A 13,473-nucleotide genomic window follows, 5' to 3' on the forward strand; every position below is an offset into this window, starting at 1 on the left:
GCTGGAATCTGTACCGAGTCACACTCTTCACCTTCTTTTTTTTTTTTTCCCCCTGCCCTAATTTTACTTTCTCTTGGAGCTCAGACTTGAGGAGATCTGGTTCAATTCCATCAATCCGTCATTTATTGACTCATTCATTCAGCATGTGCCAGGCTGGAAGGGACCCATGAGTCATCTGACCAAATCTTTCCCATCCAGTGTCAGTGGGCTCTTTGATTCTAAGAAACAGAAATTGACTCCAGCTAACTAGAAGCACATTTTTTTTAAAAAAAGAAAGAAATTAAAGAACTTATTTGGTGATGGGGAAGCTCATAGAATTGAAGAAAATCTGAAGACTTGAGTCCCTGACAGGACAGGTTCCAGGGATCTTAGGAGCAAAAACCCCTGGGCAGTGTCTTTTTTTTAATTTATCTTTCATACAGCAGGTTCTTATTAGTCATCCATTTTATCCACATCAGTGTATGTATGTCAATCCCAATCTCCCAGTTCATCCCACCACCACCACCCCCCGCCGCTTTCCCCTCTTGGTGTCCATACGTTTGTCCTCCACATCTGGGTCTCTATTTCTGCCTTTGGGCAGTGTCTTGAGGGTCACACACCCCCAAGCCCCTACACCCCACTCCCCACCACTGGAAAACGGGGTGCCAACTGATTTCAGTGTTTGGGTGGAATCAAGAGTCAACCCTCAGATAACGATAAGACCCACTTTAACATCAGAACGCCCTGCAGGGCTTGCTAAAACACAGATTGCTGGGCTCTACACCCAAAGTGTCTGATTCTGAGGTAGGACTCCAGAATTTTGCATGTCTAATAAGCTCCTAAGCAGGGCTGGTGCTGCTGGTCTGGAATCCATGCTGTGAGAGCCACCACTCTGGAAAAACCTAGCCCGAGTTGTGTGTCACTCTGAGACGGGGAGCCCAGGGCTCCTTGAGAAATGGTCCCACCAAGGCTATACTCAACGGAATCAACTAGTCCCAGAGGGTTGTCCTCAATGGGATTCCCCAAATAAAGTCAGGATACTGTGACCAAAAGGGGGAATGGATGTTAGCTAGGCAGGAGAAAACACAGATGTGCATTACTCGGATATTTGGGGAAGATTCTCAGGGTTTGCTGTGTAGGTGGGTTAGATATCCACGAATTACTTCTGCTGCTCTTCATGAGGCCGACAACCCTCCTTGCAATCCTGAAGGAGAACAAGATCTCGCCCTGTCCGGCAGGGAACAGATTTATTGCAAGCCTGGTATCTGACAGGTGCAATGTTCTCATTGGCAATACAGTAGCAAAAAAGGCAAGCACCAGCTCTCATGGAGCCTTAGTGGGTAATCAAAACGAAACTCAGTGCGACAGATAAGGTCTCTACAGCATGCAACAGTGAGGTTATCACCTCCCTCATTCTACTTAACATGCTTCTATTAATGTGGCCTGAGATGACATTAGGTTTCTCAGCAGCCACATCCTACCACTGGCTTATTACCATTATTCAAAACTATTTAGTGAACATATACAGTGCACCCAGCCCTGTGCTATACATCTGAGGAGCGCACGTCAAGCAAGAGGCCAGTCTCAGTCCCGTATGGGCTGCCATCAGTTACCAGTTAAGCAACATTAGTCTTGCTGAAATGTTGCTTAACTGGCAACTGGACGAGATCCCCCCAATCCCACACTGGACACCCAAGGAGTGATCATCACCTAACGCATTAGGAACCCTTGGATCCTCTGCACCAGCAGAACCCAGATTGGGAGGCAGGACCCACAGGCTGAGCATCTGGGATCACATCTCTACGGTGTGATGTGGAGCCTGGCGCTCTTGAGGCTCCCTCGGCCGCAGCAGATGGGGGGGCCCCCCTGCCACTCTCTTTAAGGGGTTGATGAATGGTCAGCTCTGAGGCAGCAGTGGGGGGAAGAGCTGAAGCATCAAAGAATCCCAAGCTGGAAGATCCTTAGCAATCACCTTAGTCCAACCATCTCATCTAACAGAGGACCCTGGGCCCCAAGAGATGAAAGAACTGCTCAAGTTCACACAGTTGATAGGCGACAACCAGGGTCCCCTCCTGTCTTAAAGCCCAAAACACTCTCAGCTACACCACGAGAAGCAAAGGTGGTGAGGCAAGGGACAGACACAGAAAAGGGGGCACATTTACTCATGAACTAGTCTACTCGGGGGACAGGTCTGATCTTACGGTACCCAGTTTTCAGAAAAACAGCACTGAGCTTCCCGGGTTGGCAGTAATAAGAGCTAACGTGTGTAGCGCTTACTACTTGCCAGACATTGTTCTGAGACCTTTGTAGATATTAACACCTCACAATAACACTATGGGGGTGCTATCATTATCCCCATTTTATAGCTAAGTAAAGTGTCACAGAGAGGCTGAGGACGTTGTCCAAAGTCACACAGCCGGTGCAACTAAGCTTGGATTGAAGCCAGGTAGTCTGGTTAGCAGACGTGCCGGGTTGCTGCGGGCACCCCAGCATGCCCAGAGAAACCCTCAGAGTACCCCAGGGTTCTGGCTTCTCACTGCCATTTGGGGCCTGCCTAAGCTTTCCAACTTGAACTGTTGCTGATATCACCACCGAGTACCTCAATAAATTCTGGCAATGATAGATTTTTTGTTTGTTTTGCTTGTTGACTAGAGAGCTCTTATATAGACCAAACTGCAATGTTTTAGGTTTCTTAAAATACATAGAATCGGCACATCAGTATAGTGTATAAGGGTCACTTATGTCCTTCCCGTCCCTTTCATACTACTCGTGATGCACTGAAGAGCTGCATTTGACCCTAAACTCAACGAGTGGCCACCTCTGTATCCTAAATGAGCCCAAGGGTGATGTGTCCCGTTCATCAACACTTCCTAACCTGGTGCCGTGCCTGTCACTGAGGGACACCAGCAGATAAGGTATGATCTCTGCCATCAATGAAGTCGCAGTCTCCTGGAAGCACTGAGGGCAAACAACAGTGAAAATATAACACAGTGAGTGGTACTGTAGAAGGGTCCAAACGCTTTGGTTACAGAAAGAAAGAGAACCTGCTCTTGCGACAGTAGCAGGAAAAGAAGCTGAGGAGACTGGGGTTTGACTGCACACAGTTCAACAGTCTGGACAGTCTCAGAGGAGGTGAGCAGACACTGGAAGCCTCGAGAGGGGGGTACAGTTTAGAAAGACCACCCTGCTAGATGTGTGGAGGGGAGAAGGGCCAGGAGGAGGAAAACCAGTTAGGAGATGACTACAGCGTCCAGGTGAGAGATGAGGGTTACACTAAGGCAGAAGCACTGAAGATGGAATAGAAACAATGGATCAAGGAAAAAAAAAATCAGAGGTGATATAAACGGGGCTTTTTTTCTTCTGTGTGGTTCACTTCAGCTTCAGGTTCACTTGCCATTAAAATAGCTTTGGATCTGACTCCAATCATGCCTGAAGAATCACAGAGACCTGGTGTTTAGGGTAGGTAATTTCAAGTTTTCAGGAAACACAGGTCAGACCAGAGGACCAGAGTTCAAATCATGCGACAGGCTCTTGAACAAGTCACTTTCGTTCTCTGAGCGTCAGCTGCATCATCTGTGAAGGGAGGATCCAGGCTTCTGCCTCTGAGCTTGTTACGGCGTCAGCTCACCTGGGCACCAGTTTCACCTCATCCCTTTGTATCTCTCCTAACAACAATATCATCAGTGCACCATTTCCTGAGCACTCACGGCGGGCCAGGCACTATTCTAGCATTGGTTAAATGCACCAACTCATTTAACCCTCACAGCAACCCCAGGAGGTAGGTACTATTACCATCCTCGTTCTGCGGATAGAGAAACTGTGGCAGAAAGAGATGCAGTAACTGGCCAGCTCCTCACAGAGGCAGAACTAGGATGTGGACCCAGTATACCACCTGCCATAACTGCCTAAGCACCCGCCTACCCTTCTCTACCGGAAGTCCAGGCTCTCCCTCTGGAGCCCTCCCTCCTCCCCTGCACTAAGAATCCTACTCCTTGGGTGCTGCTTCCTGGCACTAGGTGGACAAGGAAAAAAGCTCAGCTCTCTGCTGTCATTGCTAGAGGCCGCCACAAGGTGTCGCTATTGAAAGTCAATCCTACAAGGTTGGGTCTGCTGGTGGCATGATGCTCTTACTGGCTCTGAGACTTCACTTCTGTAGTTCTCATCCACGCACTTAGCTATCATTCATCAAATCACTCTGGGGGTGGGGGCCTCTGAATCCAACAGGGCTTCCAGACTCCCCTTTCTTTTCTGGCTGGTCTCTTTTTGGATCCCTTGGGGTTCTTCCCTACCAGAATGCCGTGGGCAGGGCCGTGTCATTTGACCTCACCAGGTCCCCCTAACTTCAAGTTTCAGGGAGCCACTGAACTTAAGGTCAAATACCCTACACACAGGAGCCCCACCACCCCCCGCCTACCCCGGGGCAGCTTGTACAATTTGGTCTACCCCCTCTGCGATTTACTACTAGAGGGAAAAGAAGCATTTTCTAAACACGCACACACACACTCAAAAACAAAGCAAAACAAACAACATGCCCTGCTGTACCCTTTTCCTGGGGTAATGGGCATCAGCTCCCCTTACCTACTCATAGCTAACGGGTTCCGGGGACTGCTGTCTGAACAAAAGCCTACTCCATAGCACATGTTCTGTTCACTGGGAGGCAGAAGTGCTAGAAGATTCTTTCTCTATGTCTAAAGAGGGGATTGCATACCTTATGGCCATTAGGAACCCTCTCCTCCACCAAGTAAAAGCTTCCCACAACAGACATTAGGACAAGCCAAGGGGCCACCAAGACCTCATGGAGTGTGTTGAAAGTTTCTTTGTGGACTGATTTCAGAAGGCTGATGAATGTAGTTTTCTGTCCTGGGCAGAGAGAATCTGAAGCTGAAACTTATTATAAACACAAACCTCTTCAGAAAACAGAGAGTCCCAACACCAGTCCTCGGTAAGAGCAGGGGAATGCCACAGAAAATCAGGTTTTATCCTGAAGTATAACTATAATAAGCGCAGCCAGATTTAGCAAATAAAAGTACAAAATATCCAGTTAAATTTGAATTTCAGATAAACAACCAATAATTTTTAGGATAAGCATGTCACCTGCAATACATGGGACTTACTTTCTCTAAAAAATTATTGGCTGTTTATTTGAAATTCAAATTGAACTGAGCATCTTATAGTTTATCCATCAACCCTAGTTTTGAAGTATAACCATGATCAGAAGTAAATCCAAGTCCTAAGAAAGCAAAGATCAAAGATACTTAACAGGTCAACAGCTAAAATTCATTTGGCTACTAGACACTGACCAAACATTTTAAAATTTTAAAACAGTGGTCCTTTAAGCCTGGCTACACATTGGAATTAGCTGAGAATTTTTTTTTTTTTGCGGTATGCGGGCCTCTCACTGTTGTGGCCTCTCCCGTTGTGGAGCACAGGCTCCGGACGCGCAGGCTCACGGACCCAGCCTCTCCGCAGTATGTGGGATCTTCCCGGACCGGGGCATGAACCCGTGTCCCCTGCATCGGCAGGTGGACTCTCAACCACTGCGCCACCAGGGAAGCCCAGCTGAGAATTTTTAAAAATATAGATATATAGATGCCCATGACTGTCCCTGAGGATTCATATTAAACTGAACTCATATTAATTCACATTAAAACATTCATGTATTAAGAATTAATAATATTCCTATGAAATAGGCAATGCTAATGTGCAAAGGGAGTTGAGGACCATTGTCTTAAAGTGTTGTCTGTACCTGCCTACTAAGTTGAAGACTTTTCTGAAGTGGTAAAGGAAATAAGACTGATACACTTTATTTGCAATTATAAGCTTCCTTAAACTTATAACGCACAGTGAGTTCAGACTGACATTAGCCCTGACTGTACTGAGGAAAAATTGGCAAAGAGATAGATCAGCTTACTAGTAGTTCCTGTTGTTGTAACATAACATTTCTAATCATATTCTTTGCCCTTAGTAATTCCACTTTAGAGTATAAATCCTAGGAAAATATTCAGCAGTCCAGACATAAGTATATGCAAAGATGCTAATCATACTATAATAATGAGGAAAAATTGTGCTTCCTGTAAAAATCATTTCCCTTTAGCCTGAGAACTTCATGATTTCTTGTAATAAAAGTCTACTACAGCCAAGTTCTCTCAGCTTTTTTACGTGGAAAATGTCTTTAACTGTTTTTTCATTTTGTTTCTTTTTTTTTTTTTTTTTGCGGTACGGTACGTGGGCCTCTCACTGCTGTGGCCTCTCCCGTTGCGGAGCACAGGCTCCGGACATGCAGGCTCAGTGGCCATGGCTCACGGGCCTAGCCGCTCCGTGGTATGTGGGATCTTCCTGGACCGGGGCACGAACCCGTGTCCCCTGCATCAGCAGGCGGACTCTCAACCACTGTGCCACCAGGGAAGCCCTGTTTTTTCATTTTTGAAGTATGCGTTTTGAATGATTTTTTTCTTTCAGCATTTTAAAAAGCCATTCCAATGTCTTCTGGATCCTACTGTTTTTTTTATTAGATGTCAGCCATCATTCTTATTATTGTATTCTTAAATGTATGTGTTCTTTTTCTCTGACTGTGCTTAAGATATTCTCTTTAATTTTGGTTTTCAGCAGTTTGACTATGATGAGCCTTGGTGTGGTTTTCCTTATACTTATTTTTTTTTAATTAATTAATTAATTTTATTTTTGGCTGTGTTGGGTCTTCGTTGCTGCGCGTGGGCTTTCTCTAGTTGCGGCTGAGCGGGGGCTACTCTTCGTTGCCATGCACGGGCTTCTCCTTACGGTGGCTTCTCTTGTTGTGGAGCATGGGCTCTAGGCGCGCGGGCTCAGTAGTTGTGGCGTGAGGGCTCAGTAGCTGTGGCTCGTGGGTTCTAGAGCGCAGACTCAGTAGTTGTGGTGCACAGGCTGAGTTGCTCTGTGGCACATGGGATCTTCCTGGACCTGTGTCCCCTGCATTGGCAGGCAGATTCTTAACCACTGAGCCACCGGGGAAGTCCCTCCTTATATTTATTCTACTTGGGTTTTCATGGGCTTCTAAAATCTGCAAATTAATATATTAGTATTTCTCATTAATTTTTAAAAATTCTCAAGCACAATCCCTTCAGATATTCACTCTGCCCCATTTTCTCTCTTCTCTCTTTGAAGGACTCCAAATATGTATATACTATAGTGTTTTATGTTGTCCTATTGTTCTCTGAAACTCTGCTATAACTTAAAATTTAATTTAAATTCAATTTACTTTTTCTCTTCTTATGCATTAGTTTGGATAAATTTTATTAACCTGTCTTCAAGTTTCTGATCTTTTCTTCTGCTATATCTAGTCTGATGGCAAGACCTTCAATTAAAATTTTCATTTCAGTTCTAGAATTTCCATTTCATTCTTTTATAGGGCTTCAGATTCTCTGTGGAAACTTCCCATTTTTTCATTCATTTTGCCCATCTTTTCCAGTAAATACTTCAACACAGTTATAATACTTAAAGATTTTGTCTGCTGATTCCAACATCTGGGTCATTCCTGGTTCTGTTGCAATTGGCTATTTTTTCCTCTTGATTATGGGTCACATCTTCCTGCTTTTTCACATGTCTTCTACCTTCGACTGTGTGCTCACTGGTAAAGAATTGGTGGGTATGTGTGCCTTAAAGGGTTCTCCCCCTATCTTCCTTCCTGTTCCTGCTGTTGTTTTGTACTCAGTGAAGACTTAGAAGGAAACAATAGGTGAGTGCTCCAAAAGAAATCTCTGTCCACCCTCATTTCCTGTCCCTCAACTTTACCAGGCCACGGTCATGCAGTTAGTTAAGCCCTACAGATAAGAACTGGCAGATAGATGCCATTTAGCATCTAAGTTTGGGGGTGGGATTTTAATACATCATGCCAGCTCATGGAAATTTTAGCTTGTTCAGCTAGTTTCTCAATGCACATTCAAAAATCCCCTGTCTATGGTAGGTCTGCTCTTCTATCCGTCATACCGCTTTGATGAAAGCAGCCTCATGTCTCACTCTCCCAGCAAGGGCTCTTTCCACTCTGGAATTTAGTTCATTTTAAATTCTGGTGGATTTTTAACAACTAAGACTTTGCAGTTCATCCAGATTACTTGCATTGTCACAAAGAGAGTAATGATCTCTTGCAAATTTCTATATCCTGGAAATGGAAGCCCAAACGTTTTTCAGAAAGACTTATAAACTGAAAATACAGAGAGAAAGGGTGAGAAGGAAGCCTCTGACATCTGTAGACTATAAGATTATCCATTTCCTCTCCATATTTAATTGCTAAATTGACTCAGGGGAAACACCCCCAGGTCACTTGGCAAGGTTTGTATCCCAGCTGAGAAAGTCCAGGAAGGCTAATGTATCAAATGCCCATTGCCACAAAAACATCTGTCTTTAAAAGGCCATCTGTTTTAAAATGGGATGTGGGGGAAATGGAGTAGACACTAATTTGCCCTTATTTCACCAAATAGGATTTCTGATATCATTTAAAATGCCCTTTATCCTCATTTCAATATATGTCCACTTCTTAATCCTGCTGAATTGGAACCAAATCCAGAAGCCCACTTCTCTAACAAAACTCATGAGTATGAAGAGATAGTTTCCTTAATGCACACCAAAAAACTTGGGTACAGCTAGAGTTTATGCTATTTCACATGAAGAAAACTAGAAGAGAAAAAGGAGGCTGATATGAGAGGCCCTTTTTAGCAACAACTTTTCTGATGCAGGAGAGAGAAGACAAAATCTGAAACACAAACCTTCTTCCTCCAGAACACTCAGTCAACTGCTCTAGGTCTTATTATGTAGAAGGATATAATTGGTAGATTCAGTAAGAAATTACCTAAAAATCCACACTCAATTGGCTTTAAATAGTCCAAAACTTTATGGTCACAAAACCCTTTTTAACATCTGATGAAGAGACACAATGGAGGGGGCTACAGCTGCTCAGGTTTTGAAATTCCTTAGTGCCCTCCCAGAAAGAGACACAAGTAGGACTGTAAAAGAAAAAGAAGCTGTAGAATAGGTGAAGCAGTGCTTAGAAGGAAGAAGGTCTAAAAGCAATCATCTACGCTTCCATAGTAAGAAAGTAGAAAGGAATGAGCAGCTTAAGCCCAAAATAAATAAAGTAGAAAATGAAGGCAAGAATAAGAATAATGAAATAGAAAATTCACAATCAGTAGCATAAACCAATTAAACCAAAAGCTGTCTTTAAAAAATGTGATAGGGTTTCCCTGGTGGCGCAGTGGTTGAGAGTCTGCCTGCCTATGCAGGGGACATGGGTTTCTGCCCCGGTCCGGGAGGATCCCACTTGCCGCAGAGCGGCTGGGCCCGTAAGCCATGGCCGCTGAGCCTGCACGTCCGGAGCCTGTGCTCTGCAGTGGGAGAGACCACAACAGTGAGAGGCCCGCGTACCGCAAAAAAAAAAAAAAAAAAGTGATAAAATTGATAAACCTCTAGACTTACCAAGGAAAAACCCAAAATCAGAAGTTAAAGAGGAGTCAAAACTACGGGTCCTATAAACATTAGCATGATAAAAATGAATAATATAAACAAATTTATGCCCCCCAAATTCATCAACATAATGAAATTACCTATTCCTTCAAAGGGGCAAATTATAAAAACTGACTTAAGAGAGATCATCTAAATGATACTATGTCTACGAAAAAATTGAATTCTTTTGAAAAAGGAAAAGAAAAAAATAGCCCAGATAGCTTCCCTGGTGAAATCTATCAAACATTTAAGGAAATAACACCAATCTTACACTATCACTTTCATAAAAGAGGTGAAGGGAGTACTTCCCACATCCATTTTATGATGCCAACATTATCCTGATAAGAAAAAAAGTTATTATAAGAAAAGTAAACTCCAGGCTAATATCTCACATGACCATAAATCCTTAACAAAACATTAGCAAATTGAATCCAGCAAAATATAACAAGGATACTACATGTGACTTAGTGGGGTTTATCCCAGGAATCCAGAGTTGGCTTAACATTTGAAAAAAAAAATCAGTGTAATTAACAGAATATAACAGAATAAAGGAGAAAAACAGAATGAAAGAGAAAAATTAACAGAATTTAACAGAATAAAAGAGAAATTAACAGAATAAAAGACAAAAATCATGGTTACCAAGAGACACGAACAAAACTTAACAAAATTAAACAACTGCTTATGATTTAAAAAAACACTCTCAGCAAAATATTGGAATAGAAGGAAACTTTCTCAATCTATTAAAAAAAAAAAAACCCTATAGCTCCTGCATGTCAACAGAAAAATAAGCTGAGGGAGGAGAAAGAGTTGCCTAAAAAAGAATAGAACATTCCCCAAAAAAGTATTTCTATTCCCACAGGAGACAAAAAAAATTCATGATCACAGGCTTCCCTGGTGGCACAGTGGTTGAGAGTCCGCCTGCCGATTCAGGGGACGCGGGTTCGTGCCCCGGTCCAGGAAGATCCCACATGCCACGGAGCGGCTGGGCCCGTGAGCCATGGCCGCTGAGCCTGCGCGTCCGGAGCCTGTGCTCCGCAACGGGAGAGGCCACAGCAGTGAGAGGCCCGCGTACCGCAAACAAAAAAAAATAAAAAAATAAAAAAAAATTTATGATCACAAGCCACTTATGACACTAAATGCTCAAGTGAAGAGACAAAATCTGTAGATAAAGATCCTTATAAGGATCATGAGAAGCACATCTTAGAAGCAAGGAACGACAAAGAATCAAGTAGCAATACATTACATAATACATATTCTTAACCCACCAGACACAGATTGAAAATGTGCAGATTAATGGGCAAATTGGCAGGAATGCTATCCAGCCTAAACCCCAGCTAAGCCACTCCTCTTGACCTTCCTCCGACTTAACTAGAGAAACTGATGAAGCTGCTATTGAACCAGACTATAATGAAGGCGATGGCGAAAGTAACATATCTGTAAGAGAAGAGGACAGTTGTCTAAGGAACCGAACAATAAAGTGATGGAGGAAGCAAAAGAGCCTGGACACGGCGGCAGTCGGCCAGGAGCCAGAGTCAAAGCAGCCCCAGCATCAGTCCAAGTAGAAGTCATAGCCCTTCTGGAAGCCCAGCCCGAAGCCACAGTAGCAACACAAACCATATAATAATTAGGAATGAATTTAACAGAATGGGTGCACAAGACCTTGTACACCAAAAAACTGAAAAACATTGCTAAGAGAAAGTAAAGAAGACAAATAAATAGAGGGCTATGCCATGTGCATGGGTTGGAAGACTCAGTATTGTTAAGATGTCGGTTCGCTCAAAATTCACCTACAGATTCAACATAATCCCATTCAAATCCCAGCAGGGTTTTTTTTGGTAGAAATTGACAAGCTTATTTTAAAAGTTATAAGAAAATGCAAAGAATCTAGAATAGCCAGAAAACTATTTAAGGGAAGAACAAAGTACGACGACTTACACTACCTGATTTTCAAGTCTTCCTAGATTTTCAAGTCTTCCTATAAAGCTACGGTAATCAAGACGATGCGGTAGACCAGTGACTTCCATGAACGCGAGCTCAGTGCTGTACTGCATTGGCTGTAAAATGAGTTCCTCGGTCACCAGTAATGCAAGGTGGAATAACATCTTGGTGAATAAGGTATTTTGTCAGTGCATGGATACCAGTTTGGGAAAAAAATATTGCAGGCAGGAAAAGCAAATCTATATCAAAAGTAGGTGTCTGGGGCTTCCCTGGTGGTGCAGTGGTTGGGAGTCCGCCTGCTGATGCGGGGGACGCGGGTTCGCGCCCCGGTCCGCGAGGGTCCCGCATGCCGCGGAGTGTCTGGGCCCGTGAGCCATGGCCACTGGGCCTGCGCGTCGGGAGCCTGTGCTCCGCAATGGGAGAGGCCGCAACAGTGAGAGGCCCGCGTACCGCAAAAAAAAAAAAAAAAAAGTAGATGTCTGTGTCAGTGAGATTAAAATATCACCCCTTACATGGAGGAGGTTGCTCACTGATTCTCCCGAAGAATGGTGCTATGTTGGGGGCTCAGTGTTGGTCTTTGCTGTTGGCGGGTTGGCCTCTCAGCAGTGACTGTAGACAGAGACTTTAGGAGGTGGACAGTCCATGTTGTGGAGCCTATGCACAGTCTCCATCACTGCTGCCTTGGCCACTTTGATCATGAGGCCTTTGTAAGGACAGAGGTTGCTGGGGAAAGAAACTAACTAACATCCAGAGAACAGATGATTTTATCCACCTGATTATCAAAATATTTCTCTTGTATAATTACTCTTAGGTGACTATGGGGACACAGACCTTCACATTCTGTGGTCATTCAAAGATACCTATTCACACACCTTTTCCCCAGAACCTCCCCACTGTGATCATTTAACTGTGTCCTTTCCAAGTCCCTGACCAGCCAGCCAAACCATTAGCCACTGCCCATGAATCAAAGTAGATCCATACCTCTGGTCACCTCTAATTTCAGGCAAATGAGTAGCCAGTTGCACTGGGTGAAGTTCTACCCAGTGGGAGTATTTTCCTCCACTGCTGTCCTGTAGGACCACATCAGAATGGCTTCTTATTCAGATCTCAGTACAAATAAACCAACTGCAAAAAGACATTCATGACAGATTGTAAATGGAATGTGCATTGATACTAGATTTTATTAATATTATTAATTCACTAGATGTGATAATGAAGTGGTAGCACGTCCTGTTTTGAAAAAATCCTTTATCTGTTGGAAATACATTCTGAAGTATTTGAAGGTAAAAAGATAAGACATATGGGGGATTTTACTTAAAATTTTTCATGGGAAAAAAGTAGAAGGAGAGCTCAATGGAAGAAGGATAACTGTCGAAGCCAGGTGATGAGTATGTACATGGGGGTTCATTAAACTGTTTTCTCTGCTTTTATATGTGTTTAAAATGTCACATAATAAAAAGCCTAAAAAATATTCTAATGAAAAGTATAGACAACCTCCCTTTATAAATGTACCTAAGAATGTAATCTGAATGTCACCTAGCCTCACCAGCCTGTGCCCTCAAAATAAGGTTAAATTTCCACTTGGACCCAATTTATGAGGACTGAAGCCCACTCACCCATCCCTGTGCACCAGGAGCATATTCTCACCCTCTCCAGAACAACTCCACTATTCCAAGGAGTCCTCAAAAGGGTTCCACATATTAGGCCACAAACTAGGCTGAAGCTGAGAGCCATCCCTCAGGCTCTGCTATTCTAGCTCCCACTTGCCTCCATCTAGACAATGTCTCAGCATTCCTGAGAAGCTGCTTAAAGAGGCTTAATCACTGCTGCTGTTGACAAAAAAGAATGGCATAGGAAGCCCTCCAAATTAAAGGAAACTAAAATACACACTAAAGGACATTAAACGCAACATATGCTCCTGAGTTGAGTCTTAGACTCGGGAAAAAATGGCTATTAAGTCATTATTGAGACAGCTGAAATTACCAAAATACGGACTGTGGATTGGATGATAGTATATTCATGCTAAATTTCCAGATTTTTATCATTGCATGGTGGTTACGTAAGAGAAGGTCTCACCCTTAGCAA

At 43.5% G+C, this 13,473-nt stretch overlaps 1 pseudogene; it reads left to right on the forward strand.

Annotated features, from left to right (window-relative positions):
- The first annotated feature begins 3,170 nt into the window (after positions 1 to 3,170).
- LOC114908524 lies at positions 3,171 to 11,142 on the forward strand (annotated as a pseudogene).
- Positions 11,143 to 13,473: the final 2,331 nt, after the last annotated feature.

Source organism: Monodon monoceros, unplaced genomic scaffold (assembly GCF_005190385.1).
Source record: "Monodon monoceros isolate NGI ecotype Baffin Bay Population unplaced genomic scaffold, NGI_Narwhal_1 Super_Scaffold_4, whole genome shotgun sequence".
NCBI classification, from domain to species: domain Eukaryota; kingdom Metazoa; phylum Chordata; class Mammalia; order Artiodactyla; family Monodontidae; genus Monodon; species Monodon monoceros.